This window comes from Caretta caretta, chromosome 1 (genome assembly GCF_965140235.1).
Source record: "Caretta caretta isolate rCarCar2 chromosome 1, rCarCar1.hap1, whole genome shotgun sequence".
In the NCBI taxonomy this organism is placed as follows: Eukaryota; Metazoa; Chordata; order Testudines; family Cheloniidae; genus Caretta; species Caretta caretta.
The window spans coordinates 33,426,415-33,445,447 of record NC_134206.1 but is presented as its reverse complement, the minus strand read 5'-3'; the positions used below and the strand labels follow the sequence as shown (position 1 = coordinate 33,445,447).

At 37.8% G+C, this 19,033-nt stretch overlaps 1 protein-coding gene across 14 annotated transcripts in view; it reads right to left on the bottom strand.

Annotated features, from left to right (window-relative positions):
- Positions 1-19,033, bottom strand: part of YAP1 (Yes1 associated transcriptional regulator) — a 184,394-nt gene that overhangs the window by 126,321 nt on the left and 39,040 nt on the right. The gene's annotated exons all lie outside the window — the stretch shown is intronic.

Below are 19,033 nucleotides of genomic sequence, written 5' to 3'. Positions count from 1 at the left end.
CATGGGCAACTTCTCCAGCATGGCTGTACCACCCCCATCCCCACCCACTGGGGCGGGCACCAGGCTCACTGGCAGCTGTCCCTGTTAGTGTGTGCAAGAGGCTCGCATGCTCCAGGACAGGAGGCACAGACAGCTGCGTGCAAGGGACTCCTGTCCAGGAGCGTGCAAGCCACTTGCACACACTAGCACAACCAGGGACAGGGTGAGCCTAATGTTCATCCCATTGGGCGGGGATGCGGGATGGTACAGCCATGCCGGAGAAGCTACCTGTGTGGGGCGCTGACTTCTGCGAGAGCTGCCTGTGTGGGGCGCTGGCTCCTGCGAGCAGTGGCCCAATATGGTGCTGCTTTTGCCGCTGCAGTTCCCAGTAGAGCACTGCAGCTCCGCAGATATCCGCATCAGTGGATATAAATGTATCCAGGCAGGGCTCTAAGTATATGAAAAACTTTGCCCCTATCTCTCTACCATAGTTGGCTCTTACATTCAGCTATTAGTGTTTAAATTCCATTAATAAAACCTAAACAAATTTGAAACAGACCATGCATTAAAAGACATATCTAGTTTTTTTTTTACAAACTCCCATGCATTTCACTTAATTGCATATGTAGCACTTCCTTCTGCATGAGCATCTCCAATACATAACCTGGAACCTTTTCAAACAGGTACTTTGGAGACATCTCCAGAAATCTGGAATCCCTTACAGAGTTTGGAAGAGTATTGGGCTTAAATTGCAGCAAGGGAGGTTTAGGTTGAACATCAGGAAAAACTTCCTATCTGTCAGGATAGTTAAGCACCGGAATAAATTGCCTAGGAAGGTTGTGGAATCTCGGTCACTGGAAGTTTTTAAGAAGCCTGTCAGGAACGGTCTAGTTATTATGTAGTCCTGCCTTGAGTGCAGGAGATCGGACCTCTCGAGATCCCTTCCAGTGTTACACTTCTACAGTTCTATTCCCTTGCAAGTTCAAATGCAACTGACAGCTCTGAAAAGTGTCTGCCCTCCAAAGCCCATGGGAAGATGTAAGGGAATAGTTAACTCTTGGAGATCCTGCAAACAAGCTTATCTACCAAAGCAGGACTTGACAGAGGTTATATTCCAGAACTGATTACTTAAGTATCTGATTAAAAACAACATGTTTTGTATGCACTGTTCTTTTCCTTTAGTCTTTACTTTCAGCTACCTTCACTACCCCCACCTACTATTACATCATTTTCTGCGTAGCCTCTTTTCTTTTTAAATTACTTAATTTATAATATGCATATGCAACTTCTAGGTAAAAGTGTGTTATTTAATGAATGACAAATTCAGAGACTGTATGAAAATATCATCCAACTCCTTACGTAGAAGGGCTGAGCAATAGCACGAACCCAAACAATATACTGGTTAATTTTTGTATATCAGAATGAACACCTTAAACTACATTCAATATTTTAATTTTAATAAAAAGGAACTAACAATAGCTAGATGAAGGGACAGTTGAGAGGACCCCATATTAAAAGAGCCACAATGGAACTAAGAATTTGTCTATAACCACAATAATCACTTCACTTTTATGTTTTTGTCCTTTCCCCTTCCTTTTATAGGTCTTTTCAGTTAGTTCCTGCCTCAAAGAGCTTATATCCTCTTACCATCAGTATGTTCTGCACCTAACAAAATGGATTAGAGCCTTTAGGCACTACTGCAACATAACCACACTAAAAACAGTCTTCAGTTACCAGATAATATTACTTCACAAAGAAGAATGAATCAATTTGTTTTCTATGACCTTAGGTACACCTTAAAAGTCGCATTTTCCAGGACAGCCAAATTTTTAAAAATGGGAAAAAAAATAGTGATGCTAGAAGTATATCTCACAAGACCCAAAATAGGACTTAGCAGCTACCTTCTCCCCAAACTTCAGGTTAAGGAAAATACTGATCAAATGCAGGTTTTGATTGCTGAGTGAACACTAGTTATTTTTAGCCATCTATTAAATAAGCTATATGCACAAGCACATATTGCAATTGTATGGGGTATTTTTTTCATTTAAAGAATCATGCAAACCCACAAGCAAACTAGCTACGGCTCTTGGCAAACAAGAAATATGAACTCAAGCACATCCAACATTCCAAATAAACGTGAATGAAATTTTATAAGAGCTACAATCTATCCCTATAGGACCCTGGGTGTCACAAAACAGACCTGAAAACCATGGCACAGCACGGAAGTCCACAGCATTTCTAGTTGAGGGGCACCAAAACTCTTACTGTATGTACCCAGAGTTCCAAAACCTAGGTCTGGTCTACACTTAAAACATAGGTCACCCTAGCTATGTTGCTCACGGGGTGGGAAAATTCATACCCCTAAGCTCACCTAAGCAATAATATGGACACCATTAGGGTGATGGAAAAATCATCCTAGCTACCACCTCTCGAAGGGGAAGATTTACTACAGTGATTGAAAAAACCCTTCCATCGCTACGTGTCTACACATAGGAAATGACCACTGACGAAGGAGTACTGCAGGGTGTGACATTCTATACCTTGGGGGAGCATACTGTAACCCCCATATTCCTCATTTTCCTATAATCATGATCTTACATATAAAGCATGCCTTGTAACGTATCAGGGGAAAGGTTAAAGGCTTAAGATCAGGGGAAACATCTGCTGAAAGTCATTTCTCTATCCATATATGTGTATCATTAATGCATATTAAGTTATGAGAATTGTGCTGTATGGTCTCACTAAAGCATGCTGTAAGTTGGGGAATCAGCCAGATATTAGCTCCCCAGAGGCAACAGAAAGGAAAGTAACCAATGCCCGGGTGGGGTGTCAAACACCCCATCAACAGCCATTGTCCAGCAAGGGAGCTATAATGCAATGACTCACCTGCCTGAGGCCACACCAGCGGAATTGCTCAGCCTTACTTGGAGAGGCTCACCAATGCCCCCCAGACATGCCTGGACTTGTGCTCCCCAAGCACATGGACTGAGGATATAAAACAGAGTGGACACTTAATGGGCCCTTCTCCTTCCCCCACTTTCGCTGCAAGCAACTAAGACACTGAGAAGACGACAAGACTCCAACAAAGGAGTCTGGCCCAGGTTTAAGGAACAAATGTGTTTTAAGGACTGCAATATCCAGTGGGGTGAGAAAAACTGCTTAATCTAGTTGCTGCCCAGCCTAATAGGGTTGAGAGTTTAGACTGCGTGCTTATATATTTTATTTTATTTTGGTAACCGCTCTGCCTTTTTGTCTATCACTTAATATCACTTAAAATCTATCTCTGTAGTTAATAAATCTGTTCGTTTATTTTACCTGAAGCAGTGTGTTTGGTTTGAAGTGTGTCAGAGATCAACCCCTTGGTATAACGAGCCTGGTGCATATCAATTTCTTTGTTAAACTGACAAACTCATATAAGCTTGCGGTGTCCAATGGGCATAACTGGACACTGCAAGACAGAGGTTCCTAGGGTTGTGTCTGGGATCAGAGATATTGGCTAGTGTCATTCAGTTACACAATTCAAGGAGCAGCTTACATGCTAGAGGCTGTGCATGAACAGCCCAGGAGTGAGGGTTCTCACTGCAGAGCAGTGTAAGGTTGGCTCCCAGAGTCGAAGATTGGAGTGACCTAGCAGATCACCGGTCCAGATAACACCAGAGGGGAACGTCACACAGAGATCCAGGGGTCATAATTGATCACAAGCTAAAAAATGAGTCAGTGTAACACGGTTGCAAAAAAAGCAATCATCATTCTGAGATGCATCATCAGGAGTGTTGTAAGCAAGACACGAGAAGTAATTCTTCTGCTCTACTCTACACTGGGTGCCACACTTCAGGAAAGATGTGGACAAATTGGGAAAAGTCCAGAGAAGAACAACAAAAATGATTAATGGTCTAGAAAACATGACCTTTGAGGGAAGATTGAAAAAATTGTGTTTGTTTAGTCTGAAGAAGAGAAGACAGAGGGGACACGATAACTGTTTTCAAGTACATAAAAGAAAGATTTTTATGTTCTCTTTAACATGAGGATAGGACAAGCAACAGTGGGCTTAAATAGCAGTAAGGGTGGCTTAGGTTGGACATTAGGAATAACTTAACTGTCCAGGGTGATTAGCCACTGGAATAAATTGCCTAGGGAGGTTGTGGAATCTTCATCACTGGAGATTTTTAAGAGCAGGTTAGGCAAACACCTGTCAGAGATGGTCTAGATAATACTTAGTTCTGTTCTGAGTGCAGGGGACTGGATTAGAAGACCTCTCAAGGTCCCTTCTAACCCCATGATTCTACGCTTCAGTGCTACAGCGACACTGCCGGTAGTGCTTGTAGTGTAGACATACCCCAAGGCTCAAGTTGAGTATTCTTAGGGCTTGGCTACACTTGCGAGTTACAGCGCAATAAAGGAGCCCCAGGCGCACTAGCTCACTACCCGTTCACACTGGCAAGGCACGTAGAGCGCTCTGACTCCGCGGCCACAGCGCTGCTGGTACTCCACCTCAGCGAGTGGAATAACGTTTGCTGCGCCCCTGCTGGAGCACCGCGGCGCCAGTTCCATTACTACACTCTGATCAGCCTCCGGAAACATCCCATAATTCCCTTAAGTCAAGTGGCCACTCTTCCCATGGTTTTTGAATCACTGCAGGAATGTGGATATGCCCTTTGAAAGCTCAGTTTGTGACAGCCGGCAGCTTATCTGCTCTGAGACAAAGCAAGCCATTAGTGTGGAATGGTGTGTGTGTGTGTGGGGGGGGGGCACGGGGGTCTGCTGGTGTCTGAACTTACAAGACAGCATGCCGACATGCTCTCAGCCCCCCAAAAAAACCCACTCTCTCCCTCCACATACACACAACACGCTCCCTGTCACACTCCACCCCGTCCCCCCCATTTGAAAACTCGTTGCAGTCACTTGCATGCTGGGATAGCTGTCCACAATGCACCGCTCCCAATGCCACTGCAAGTGCCGCAAATGTGGTCACGCCAATGCGCTTGAAGCTATCAGTGTGGACAGACTGCAGCACTTTCCCTACTGTGCTCTCCAAAGGCTGGTTTAACTCAAAGTGCTCTACATCTGCAACTGTAGCCATGCCCTTGGAGTTCTCTCTTCTGAACCCCTTATAGATCATTCTGAACACCTCTTTTTGTGGGGATGACAGACTGCTAGTGTTATTTTTAACAGTTTTTGTATCTGATGCAAATTTTGTCACCTGTAAGAAACAATATCTTAAGAGTTTTTACTGACTAACATTTGTGACTCCCTCAGGCAGTCAGTAACTTAGTTAACTTGTGTTTAGAAAGTTTTAAAATCCTGTTGTCTCCTCCCGCCCATACCCCTCACTTCACGTTAGCAAAGCAAACAATTAAAGATACTTTAAATGAGCAAAACTTTGCACAGCAGAGGGTCTGAACTCCTACTGCAATATGACTGCAGGGTGGAGGAATCAATTACGACTGACATGCAAACTTTGACTTGCTCAGCAACTCTGTATAAACAGGATTCAAATTGCAGCCTGGAGCAAGAACTACATAAATAGCTGCACTTTTATAATGTTCTCTTCAGGGTACCAATACAACCCTAACAACAAAAGCTGAGAAGTCACCCCACAATTTTATTTTTTTTAAATTAAATAAAAAATCATGGGGTGTTTCAGACAGCATTACCACATGTGACTAAAATTTGATTCACTATGCTTCGATAGTAAGAGATCAAAGAGATGATGTCTTTATTTTCCACAACAAATCAGTGTGGTCTACAGAGTGGATCAAGTATAGTCCCTTCAGAGGCATATTAATAGATGGAAGTATCTTTGAGTAGAAGAATTTTAGAAACTTAATTCTAAGACTTCGTATGGTCCTGTTACTGAGACACTACAAAGTGAAACAGTGACCAAATTATCAGGATATTGTGAAATGGCAATTGGGTTTTTTCAGTGAATAGTCATTTGTTAGTGTAAGAAAATGTGCAGACCATCACCAACATCTTACAAAGAAATGTTAAATTTACAGACATCTCCATTACCTTACAAGTACTTCGGCCTAACATCCTAGAGAGTTACAATACTCTTTTTCTTTGAAAGAGAGCAGATTGTTTTCTAAATTACTGAACTTGTAGGATGACATACGGGCTGCATTAAAATACAGTAAATTTGCTGCTTTTGAAGGGTCAAATTCAAAGACAGCACTAGGCTTCCATTCTTCCTAGAGAGCTGCTCTTGCAAGATACTGAGCAACCTTGACACTTTGGAGTCCAAAGAACTCACCACCTTACAGGATCAAACCCACCTGGAATTTAAATCTATGTAAGTAGAACAGATTTTACCCAGTCTAGGCCATGAAGTCTAGAAACAAAGTCTCTCTTAAACGTGACCTGCAAAAAAAAAAAAAAAAAGGGGGGGGGGGGATGTGTGGAAGAATTCCCCAAAACCTACCAATTTGGATGCTTTATTACTTCTTATAATATATAAGACAGGTATGGAGGATTTTTTTTTATTAAATAGAGGGGTTTATAAAAAGAGGGAAAGGAATTTGTTTTTTTACTTTAGAAATACCACAAATGTTAAGTCTTACCTTTCCTTAGCTTTGCTGGATGAGTCAGGGGGTCTCAAAGATGTATATTGTGAGCGTTCTCAGCCACTGACTGAAGGAGAAGAGGTGTTGAACCCTTAACAAATCTAGTCTACCTGTTAGACCTAGACAGATGTTATTAAAAACAAACCACTCAATTTTATACAGTCTGAATAAAAACAAATCCCCAACTCAATCAGGTTTATCTTCTTTGGTACTTATTGTAATCTTACTAGCTCTCCAGCTAGCCAGAGTCCTCCAAAATTTAAGCAGAGAAACTTTCAGAATTTCACCACATTTAAAAAACCCACAAGACTTTTTGGAGTTCACCTTTAAGACTAACATTAAAAACTTAACAGCGCAACTTTATACTGCGAGTTGACCTGCAGATAATATTCACAATGACAAGAAAAGAATCTCATGGAGAAGTAAAAACTCCTAAAGGAGGGTATGTAACTTTCATGGACTTTTTAAAAAACTGTTTACGGAAGAGACTAATCAAAGGGTGATTTGTTTTAACATTTTCTTCAACTCTAATAGTCCATAAGTTTAAAGTAGTAAGAAGGTGGTGAAAATAAAATGGGAAGGAAAAAACCCCCTTCCACTTAAATTGCTTAATTTTCTAATTACCAGGCCAACCAAACTTCCTCTAACTCCAATATGTCACAGTTTTCCCTCAGATTTTTAGAGAGAGGTGGAAAGTCAGCACTCAAAACTACCTAAAAGTTTATGTTAATGTTTACAGAGCACTTTGAAGTTGGAAAGTGCTATTAAATGGTCTCACTGCAAAGTGGAGATGTCTAAAGTATTTTATTGTTAAAGGGTGAAATTCACCTTGTCCCAACTGCCAATAAAAGAGTCTATGAACTGCTAAACCCTAGTTAAGGAAAGCAGTCAGTACCTTTTCTCTACCCAAAAGGTGTTTTTTTCTTGAGTGCGCTAGGATTCATAGTAAATAGTGCATATTGTGGAAGAGTCGTGCAAACACAGGTGTGTGCGCGTAGTCAGTCACTTTTCAACCATTACATCACATTTCCCAGTACATAGTCATTTTCCATACTTCAGTGTGCAGATTACACTGGTTGTCTTGAAGTTACAAACTGGGAACTGAAAAGAGCTAGGATGCCACACAGCACAATCCCAAGCCAGTGGGACACTGCCATCTTCTCTGCATTTTTTACTGCTTAAAAATGCTTAGTCCAGTTTTAAGTGTTCCAAACAGAAAGTCTTCTCTTACTTCTCTTGTTTCACATTCTAACAGACCTTGCTTTAAGAAAGCTTTTCATGAATATCAACCTTTAATTTTCCTTTTCTTAATGTCATCCTATTACCCCCCAGAAACATCCCTTTCTATCTCCCTATTGGTTTATTTTTCCTACCAAGCAACTCCATCTCAGCTGTACAACCCATATGCGGCTTTTAGAAAACATTTTATCATGTCATAAAAATGCCTGATTTTACAATATATTCAGAAGAGGAAAAAATTATTTAACATTTCAGTTCCAACAGTTAATGAGGAAGGAAAAGGCATCCCCGAAGTAACAACACTATTTAAATAACTACCGTGTGGCTACACATACTGACTCACAACAAAGCCCTTCATAAATCAGTACCCTTTGCAGATAAACAAGCAATAGTAAATTACCTTTACTTGACTCCACTATAAAACAGTTCAGCACAAGTTTTGACAACCCAACATCAGAGTAATAATCCATAACCAAACTTTCTACCAACACTGATGTAATCTTTTATCAGACAGCTCGCCAGAGTCTAAGCAAAAGGGTTCTGGTGTCTCAATATGACACAGAAAAGTCTTATTAATGAAGTTAAAGCAAAGCCCAAAATTGTTTTGAAGACAAAGATTTGTTTCCTTAGTAACTGGCATGGCTGACCTGCAGTATACTAGTAATGATTTTACTTCACAAGATATCTAGATGCTAATTTAGTAACTTAAAATAGACTATGTTTGCCTGAAACCTAGCCCAAAGTAGGTGAGTTAAAAACCAACTGGTGTTTTAGTGGTGCTTGCCCGAGCCTTAAAATGGGAGCTTGAATTCGTGAATGTATCTTTAAAGAGGCTAGGAAACAATGTTAAACCTTAATTTTACATGCTTCAAACTCCTGATATCCAGTAAAAACTCTCAGCATTGCTTCTGGTACTAATTGGCACACAAAAAGCCAGAGTACAAATCAAACCCAGTTTAGGATATTTTTACTTCCAACAGAGCAAAAATATGTTTACTAGTCACCACTTTCATAATAGAGCATTACAAACTTCCCATAAATCAAATGCTTAAAACCAAACAGCTCCATACCTGATAAGTTTCGAAGTATACCTTTTAAACAAACTGAACTTAAATTTAAAAAACATTGTTTGATAGAATATGTTCAATCATTGTGTGGCATCTTAACTTTCCAACACCTAGGCTCCACCTAAGAGTTTTGTTTCATATTAAATTTAACCCAAATTTGTCAGATTACTCCATGGGAAGTGTGGGGGATAACATAACCACTGCTGATTATGAAAGAGCGTATTCACCCATAGACAAACATGTCCTGGTGGCATCTAGCCTAGGTATTTTACACGTGCTACTTGTGTATGCCTCCCGTGCAGACTTCCTGCATTCAACACCGGATTATTTTCAGAATTTACAAGAGGAAAAGAAACCTTGATTTATTCAAGTTTTAGGAATTAAACATCCCTGTGCCTTGTGTGAAAGAGGATTTTTTTCCTTACACAAAAAAGGTCACTATTAATGGGAGATTTCAGAGGAACAGCCGTGTTAGTCTGTATTCGCAAAAAGAAAAGGAGTACTTGTGGCACCTTAGAGACTAACCAATTTATTTGAGCATGAGCTTTCGTGAGCCACAGCTCACTTCATCATCTGATGAAGTGAGCTGTGGCTCACGAAAGCTCATGCTCAAATAAATTGGTTAGTCTCTAAGGTGCCACAAGTACTCCTTTTCTTTTTATTAATGGGAGAATTCACCAATTAAAATATTTATTAATTATATGTTTTAGCCACTGGAGATTTCCTAACATAGTAATGGCAAAATGAATTAGTTTTCACAACATAGAAAGAGCTGCAGACCCACAGCTTCAAGGGGTCAAACTAAATTCAATTACATCATTTGGATGTTTTCCCAAACTATGAAGGGAAACATATCACAAGATCTGGATACATGTAAAAAGAAGGAGTAACATCTTTATTTTTGGCCAACAGTACTCTAACTATTCACCCCTCTCTTTTTAGGAGAATCTGAGTGAATTTTAGCTTTGGTGTGGAAGTATACCAACTGCCGATAGTTAATACTATGCTAGCTTCCACAGTTCATCTCGTACTCCAATCCTGACATAACATCCTTGCTAATACCATTATTTGCCTCACCTGCCAGCTAATTATGTCTGTGACATGTAGAGATGACTATTCAGGATCAATCATCTTGCTTCACTTCACCTGTGACCCAATTCAACCCCTGAAATAAAATGTTTTAAAAACACATCTAGTGTCCATAATGGGTTTACTTTTCCTCAAAAAACATTTCTGGCAACCAATGTAAGTGAATAAAGGAAATTAATACCTGCTATAAGAAAAGGAGGACTTGTGGCACCTTAGAGACTAACGCCACAAGTCCTCCTTTTCTTTTTGCGGATACAGACTAACACGGCTGCTACTCTAATACCTGCTATGTTTTCCTCAATGTCAAATATGTAAAGTCATTAATTAGCGTGCAGCATTCGTAAATCAGGAACACTGAATGATAAAGTCGTTCTAAGTACCAAAGGTTTTAAATAGGGCTGTCGATTAATTGCAGTTAACTCACAAGATTAACTGAAAAAAAAATCAATCGCAATTAAATCGCACCGTTAAACAGAATACCAACTGAAATTTATTAAATATTTCTGGACGTTTTTCTAAATATTTCTGGATGTTTTTCTACATTTTCAAACATATTGATTTCTATTATGTAAAGTGTACAGTGCTCACTTTTTACAGTGGAAATATTTTTAATCAAAAATAATATAAATGATAAAAGAAATAGTATTAGTCAATTCACTTCATACAAGTACTGTAGTGCAATCTCTATCATGAAAGAGAAACTTACAAATGTAGATTTTTTTTTTGTTACATAACTGCACTCAGACTAAACAATGTAAAACTTTAGAACCTACAGTGTCCACTCAGTCCTGCTTTTGTTCAGCCAATTGCTAAGATAAATAAGTTTGTTTACATTTGAAGATACTGCTGCCTGCTTCTTATTTACAATGTCACCTATAAGTGAGAACAGGCGTTCATATGGCACTTTTGTAGCCAGCATTGCAAGGTATTTGGATGCCAAATATGTTAAACATTCGTATGCCCCTTCATGCTTTGGCCATCATTCCAGAGGAGATGCTTCCATGCTGACGACGCTCGTTAAAAAAAAATAATAATGCGTTAATTAAATTTGTGACTTAACTCTTTGGGGGAGAATTTGGTGTCTCCTGTTCTGTTTTACCCGCATTTCATGTTATAGCAGTCTCAGATGATGACTCAGCACATGTTGTTCATTTTAAGAACACTTTCACTGCAGATCTGACAAAATGCAAAGAAGGTACCTATGTGAGATTTCTAAAAATAACTACAGTACTCGACCCAAGATTTAAGAATCTAAAGTGCCTTCCAAAATCCGAGAGGGACGAAGTGCGGAGCATGCTTACAGAAATCTTAAAAGAACAACACTCCGATGTGGAAACTACAGAACCCGTACCACCAAAAAAGAAAATCAACCTTCTGCTGGTGGCATCGGACTCAGATAATGAAAATGAACATGTGTTCGTCAGCTCTGCTTTGGATCATTATCAAGCAGAATCAGTCATCAGCATGGACACATGTCGTCTGGAATGGTGGTTGAAGCATGAAGGGACATATGAATCTTGACACAAGATATTTATGTGCCAGGTGCGCTAGCTGGCTACAACAGTGCGATGTGAATGCCTGTTCTCACTTTCAGGTGACATTGTAAACAAGAAGCAGGCAGCATTATCTCCTGCAAATTGTAACCAAACTTGTTTGAGTGATTGGCTGAACAAGACATAGGTCTGAGTGGACTTTTAGGCTCTAAAGTTTTATATTGTTTTATTTTTGAATGAGGGATTTTTTGGATATAATTCTACATTTGTAAGTTCAACTTTTATGATAAAGAGATTGCACTACAGTACTTGTATTAGGTAAACTGAAAAATACAAATTTTTTTTTACTGTGCAAATATTTGTAATCAAAAATAAAGTGAGCACTCTACGCGTTGTATTTTGTGTTGTAATTGAAATCAGTATATTTGAAAATTTAGAAAATATCCAAAAATATTTAAATAATATTCTATTATTGTTTAACAGTGCAATTAATCATGATTAATTTTTTTAATTACTTTTTTAATCGCTTGATAGCCCTAGTTTTAAACTCTTAAAGTTATTGCTTTTACCTCTTATGGAAGGGGGAAGAGATGGGTTTTATGATTGGGTATGTGATGAAGATGCCACTAATGAGGAGATAGTGAAAATGGTACCACTTACCAATAATGCTTAATATAAAAATGATTAATGTTATAATTAGTGGCTAATACCACTGTTACTAGAATGACAACTTCCAAATTGGCATCCTTTTGTTAATTTACAGCTTTCTACAGAGCTGCAACCATCTATTATATGTTTGATGGGTTACAGATTATTATCCCTCCCATGCTGTGAACCAGATGAGTATTAAACAATTCAACTGTCCTTTTTCCTAGCCTCTGAGAATGACGGGGGGGGGGGGGGAGGAGGGGAATAGGATGGTTAGAAGATTTATGCCAAACTTTTGTTTGCCTTTAAGGAGAGTTCAAGAACCCAGCAAATAAAAGTGCTTCCCTGGTGGCAACACTTGTTCCCAGAAAACTTGGTGTGACAGTACTTGAGCAACCAGGGCATGCAACAATTTTTCTTCGTAAAAGGATCAGTATCTCTTTCACTGCTTGGAAGGCTGATTAATCCTTTAAAAAGCAGACCCCTTCTAAGAAACGTATGACTTTGTAACCACTATTACTGATACTCACAGCCTCTTTAAGACTTCCCATTAGAAAACACGGATAATTGACTAATTAATGCTACAAGTGATAATTTATGCTGGTTAACGTGTTACAATATATTTTAAACCAGAGTAATGCTAACTGAATACAAAGCTGAACTTAAATTTAATTTGGGGAATCCAAAATGTGAACAATATTATAAAGAAATGAAAAACATTTTCTTTTTCACCTATATTAAAGCAAAATTACATTGTTCGTCAAACAATATCAGAGGCAGTTTTACATCAGTGCTTCAAGGGGATTTTAAAGTTGTAGTTTTACATGTTCAAAAAAAATTAAAATAGTTTTGCTCTTCACCCTTAATACTACTTAAAGAAAATGATAGTAATGTGATCTTGTTATTGTTCTAAAATATGCTCCTATAGTTAAATACGGGGAATCGCATCCCTTCAATGTACATGCACAGCTCCTATTAAGGTTAATGGAAGCTGTATTCACAACTGCTGAGTTTTGCTTCCCATACAGCATTAATATTTGACTCTCAGTGAGGGCCTCCTCCAGTGCCCATTGAAGTCAATGAAACAACAACTATGGACTTCGATGAGGACTGTATCAGGCCCCTACAAAGCACAAATGTTGTTCTTACAAAAAATGGAATTTTGGAGTACCAAGTCCTTTTAAAATGATATAGATGAACAACCAATGAAAAAAATATCAGTGTGAATCTCCAAAAGTGTATCTATTTTTAATTACGATTTTTTTCCAGGCACCCAGCACAATTCATTGTAATTTCGCAACCTGATGCCAATTGTCCTGTTTTCCTTTGGAACAAAATGGAAACTTATAACAGGAAAACACATTTAAAATGCTTTATTCATATTTCCATGAGATGTATTGTTAGTTTGCATGTTCTCTATTACCTTAACTTTTTTGTATACAGTAATACAAAAATACTGCACATGGCAGAGTATTCAACACAGGGATACTATCAATGCTCTTGCATTTTCTTTTTGAAAGCAGTGAGGTATTGTGTGTCATTCTTTCCATTGACGCCCACCCACTGAGCTTAGCGCAAGTTCTGTACAGAGCATTAAAGACATACTTCCATCTTTCTCCCAGCTCACTCTCAAGACAAATAGGCAAAGTTGCCCTTCCCCCCAAATATAGAAATACTTTGTGCAACTGCAGTTTCAAAATAATTTTGCAGCATCAATATCAGAGGAATATTAAAGGCTTTTCATTTTTAAAAGGACAATGAAGTCATCTTATTGTATATAATACTATTTTCCAAAACCAAGAAACGTAACTCATCAGGCACACACACAAGTTAACAATTTTTAAATGTCACACACCCAAGTATATTTCCTTCCTTTAGTTACCCGAGTTTGTTGTGAAATTAGCTAATATAAATGTGTTTCTTTTTTTAATCTTGGGGAAGCTGGCTGATATACAATGCATCGTAAATACTAGAGAAAACTTAAAACAAATAGTCAGGAATCAATGTTATGAACATAAAATTAAGTTTTTATTTGTACTCTAGCTTACATATAGCTCAGTAGAGTGAGAGTAGTAAAAGCTTCAACTGCTTTTAATAGTATGAGTATAAAAAAAAATAGCCTAAACCTATCATAAGCAGTAGTTACAATTTTAGTCTCAAACGGTACCATTCATTTAATGTCAGAATGAACCTGAGCTGTGTACTGAGCAAGGCGAACAACTTCAGAGAAGCTCCATTAATTATGTTGCTAAATACTTACTTCATCTGTACCCTAAGGTACTACATACATTTTAATGTCACCTTGGATCCAAACAGAACAACAAACATTTTCTGTCAAAAAACTCAGCTCAGTTCTTCTTTGTTTTTGTATAAGTGTTGAGGAAGAATGGGAGAGGAAATGTAACAGCAGTGTCGATCACTTTATTAGGTCCTTTACCTTTCTATATCACAAATCACATAAAAGCAAAGAATGAAGCTGCATTATTGTTTTAAGGGCCTTTAGTTCCATATTATATCAAATTACCTGAATCTATCCCTAACTCTGTACAGAACGTGTAAGAAATACACAGCTAGCAATAACCCATCTGATAAGAGATCTTACAAAAGGTTAATGGTAACAGTAAATATCACTTGAAAACCAACTCAGCTTTATTCAGGAAGTCATAGAACACTTCATAAAGACAATAGGAAGCTGTTGACAAACTGCATGGAAGAACGGCTTCCTGCAGGAAAAAGCAACTACAAGACAGTTGGACTGAGCAATGGCAGTTTCCTCACGCGGGGAGAGAGGAAGGGGTATTACACCACTTTTGTAGGAATTAAATGTACTGTGTTGTATGATTTAGAATAGTCCAGCGTTGAATATAAAATAAGCAAACAACAACAGAAATTACATCTAGTATACGGATTTGCCCTTTTGCAAAGTGCTGACTGCTATTACCGCAGCAATGCATTTTATCTCTTGCCCGGGGTTGAGCTAGTACCCCCCCTTCACAGTTCATTGAAATGTCAATCTACCACTGGCCAACAGGAAGTGCTTCAAAAGCCACGTGATTGATCTACTGACCAATCATGCCATCTTTATTTTATATTCAGTCCATTCTGAAACACTTCTGCTCTGCATGATAATATTGTGCAGACTAACATCTGACTACTTACTAAGGAGACAAGACTTATTTTACCACTGATGAACTCTAGCTACATTTCACAGAAGTTTGCAGCTTTAATGAAGTATAAATGCCACCACACATGACAGGAATGTGTTTGCTTCACCACTCTAACTCTGCTTCAATTACACTATAGATTAATCATGCTAATAAAACTCCTGGTTATAATGGTGATCTGAATATTAATAAAGTATTGGACCACCACATATTGGGCAGAAATTTAAACTTACACATGAAGTTTAAATGATGATGCTGAAATGGACTTAATGTAAGAATGCCGGATGTTGGGATTTCAAAACTGAATCCTACCCCAGAATATCCCAGACTGATATAAGAGTACAAGAGTTGGTCATTATAACATTTTGAGTCATTTTCTCATCTGCCTCTCCCATTGTGAAAATTATTGCATTTGCAGTTCTTGATCTCTTCAAGTGAAATTTCTTTACTGTATTTAACCGTCTGCAGGATAGACAGATTTGAATTTAATTTTTTTATATATTGTATATTTTTGATGGATATCAATATTTATTTTAAGCACTTTTTGGTAAGTTTGCACACAAAATAATGGGTTTTAACCTTTTTAAAATTTTTATCAATTTAAATTTTCATAATTGTGTGAAATTATGGGGAGTAAGACAATGGGGTCTGACAATTATTTAACTACAGTAGATGTTGAAATTCAAAAAGTTAAAACTTTTAACTATTAAAACACAAATTGTCATATGTCAAAATATACAAAGGATATACAAATATCCTTAAATAAAACTTTTTTTTTTTTCCAAGCAACATTTTTCTTACTTTGCCTATCTGTAAATTTGAATTATCATCACAGGAAATATCTGTCTTTGGTTTGGGTGTGTAAGGTGAAATCTATGTTTATCAAAATTTATCGATAAAAAACTAATCCTTCCAAGCATAAGTATAGGGTGTACTACAATAACCAACACCATAGGGCTGACTAACAACTGAAGATATGTCTAATACTTTCACCTACTCTGTATAAATGTACAGTACTTCTATTTACCAGTTTACCAGAAAGGATCATGCTTTCATGGAATGGCTACTGAACAGGGCAATAGGAACAAAAAGCAACAATACCAAGCTAGTGAAGAGGGGCCAAAACTCTGCATATTGTAGAGGGAACCAATTATTCACAAGCAAAAATTGCTTACAGATTCCAAAGCCAGAAGAGAACACTGTGATCATCTAGTCTGATCTCCTAACACAGGTCAGAGAACTTCCCCAAAATAACGTCTACGGCATATCTTTTAGAAAAACATCCATTCTTGATTTTAAAATGGTCAGCAATGAAGAATCCACCACAACCCTTGGTAAAATGTTCTCATTGTTAAAAATGTACACCCTGTTTCCAGTCTGAATTTGTTTAGTTTCAACTTCCAGCCATTGGATGATGTTTTACCTTTTTCTGCCAGACTGAAGAGCCATTATTAAATATTTGTTCCCCTTATAGATACTTACAGCCTGGAATTAAGTCAACCCGTAATCTTCTAAACAGACTGAGCTCCCAGAGTCTATCAGGAATATTTTCTAATTCTTTAATCATTCTTGTGGCTCTTCTCTGAACATGCTCCAAATTATCAACATCCTTTTTTAATCTGACCCCCAGAACTAGACACATTATTCCAGCAGTAGTCACACCAGTGCCAAATACGGAGATAAAATAACCTCTCTTCTCCTATTCGAGATTCCCCTGTTTATGCATCCAAGGATCAACAAGCTCTTTTGGCCATAGCATCACACTGGGAGCTCATGTTAAGCTAATTATCCACCATGACCCCCAAATCTTTTTCAGTCACTGCTTCCCAGAATAGAGTCCTCCATCCTGTAAATATGGCCTACATTCTTTGTTCCTAGTTGTATATATTTATATTTAGCTGTATTAGAGCACAAAAGTTATATTAGCAGCAGAATTCTGGATACACTTACTTATGTTTTAAGAAAGCTCAAAGTATAAATAGACAAACTGCCAGTTTAAATCAGCTTCCAGGACCTATATATATGTATTCTATCTAAAGTTCAAAATAATTGTTTTAAGAAAACTTCTGAAATATACATTTGCTTATGCTAAAAGGAATTCTTCAAAAAAAATTTTTACTGTATGTTTTTGAAATATCCAAAGTGTTTCACTGGAACTCAAGTTATAAAGATAACACAAGTAATTCTGAATTGCAATGATGCTTGTGGGTTACACCTGCAGACAGTGTTATAAGACCTATTAGGGACAACAAATGCTGATCTTCAAGTGTGAACAGAGCCTTCTGAACTGTCCTCATCAGGCTCTCCCAAAGCACAGAATCACCCAAGGAAAGTAAAAAGAAAACAGCCTATTAAGCTGTTGAAAATCTCCCCAGGTCAGCATGTGACCCAGCAGGGAGAGGTTCAAAAAGTACAGCCTTTATTTTTCTTCCTAACAACCTGGTTTGTTTCCACTCTTTTCCCCTTCAAGACACATCCTTCACAGCTAGCAGCTCTTTCAATCATTTACTTTGGATGTCTGCTTGAGAACAAACGACCTTGCTCATGCAGATGAGTTTGCCAGACTTGTGTGTACTTTCCAGTCTCAGGCTCTTTATTGTTCTTGCTGAAACCTGACCCTTTGAAATGGATACTAGGACACCAAGAAAGGACAAAAAAGAAAACTTGCAGAAAAAAGGAAAAGATTTTCTGTAGTAATAATGAAACTGTAGAAAAGCTTTCCAAGATCAAATCCTTCCCTCTACTTTCACCTGAATGAGCATAATTAAAGAATCAATTATAAAAGTGTATTTAAGTGTAAAGACATTTTGCATCTCTTATAAAGCAATAAAACCCTTTCTATAAAATTGAAATAGACAATTACTAAAAATAGTAAGAAACACTATCAATTGCACAATTTTAAATCCATTACATTTGATCTGAATTAGCAGACTGTTGTGTTTGCAGTTTTGCCCTATTATATAAGCTAGTTCGTAAGAGTTTAAGTAGTACAGTAAAAAAAACGGTTTTGATCTAATTTCAAAATTTATGTTGAGCTCCCTCAAGGCCCAGTGGGAAATAGTCTCAGCTGGCGTAAACTTGCCTAATTCCAAAAATTCAAAGGTACAATGCCAATTTACACCAGCTCAGGATTTGGTCTAACGTGTATTATTCAGTTACATCGACAAAAATCACAGCTACATACTCTTTGGCTTTTGCCTATTTTTAGGTTCTTAACACAGACTAATTTCCCAAAGAATTCAGGCTTGAATACTTTATTTTGGTAAACATGACACAGAAGTTTACAATAATCTTAAGGTAAGCAAGGTATGACTATGTAAATGCTTCATTATATATATGCTTTATTTTCCCTAAATTCAAAATGACAAATAATGGGCTACTTGGAGCCTGCCAGTTTAAAAAAAATGTTAAAAATAAGTAAAAGAAAATGCTAAAAATACAGTCCAAGTATTTGAGGGCCAATTATATGTCTTGGTGGTCACTCTTTCAGAAAGGAGGATAGACTCCTGATGCTTTAGAAACTACACAGTATTAAAGAAAACGCTCCCTAATGGATTACATATCACACTGCTGGCATATGTAAGCTCTTCTCAGTTATAGAAAAGGGCATACTAAATTCACTATAGGAAAAAAGCCATATGTGCATGAGTAAGGAGCAATTTTCAAGAATTTTATGAATTTTCCCTCTCAAGCCAAACAATGTAAGTTAATTTTAAGAACTATAAACTCCAACCCTGTAATCAGATCCACGTACCAATGGACTCTGCGTGGGCGCAGGAGTCTGCATGCAT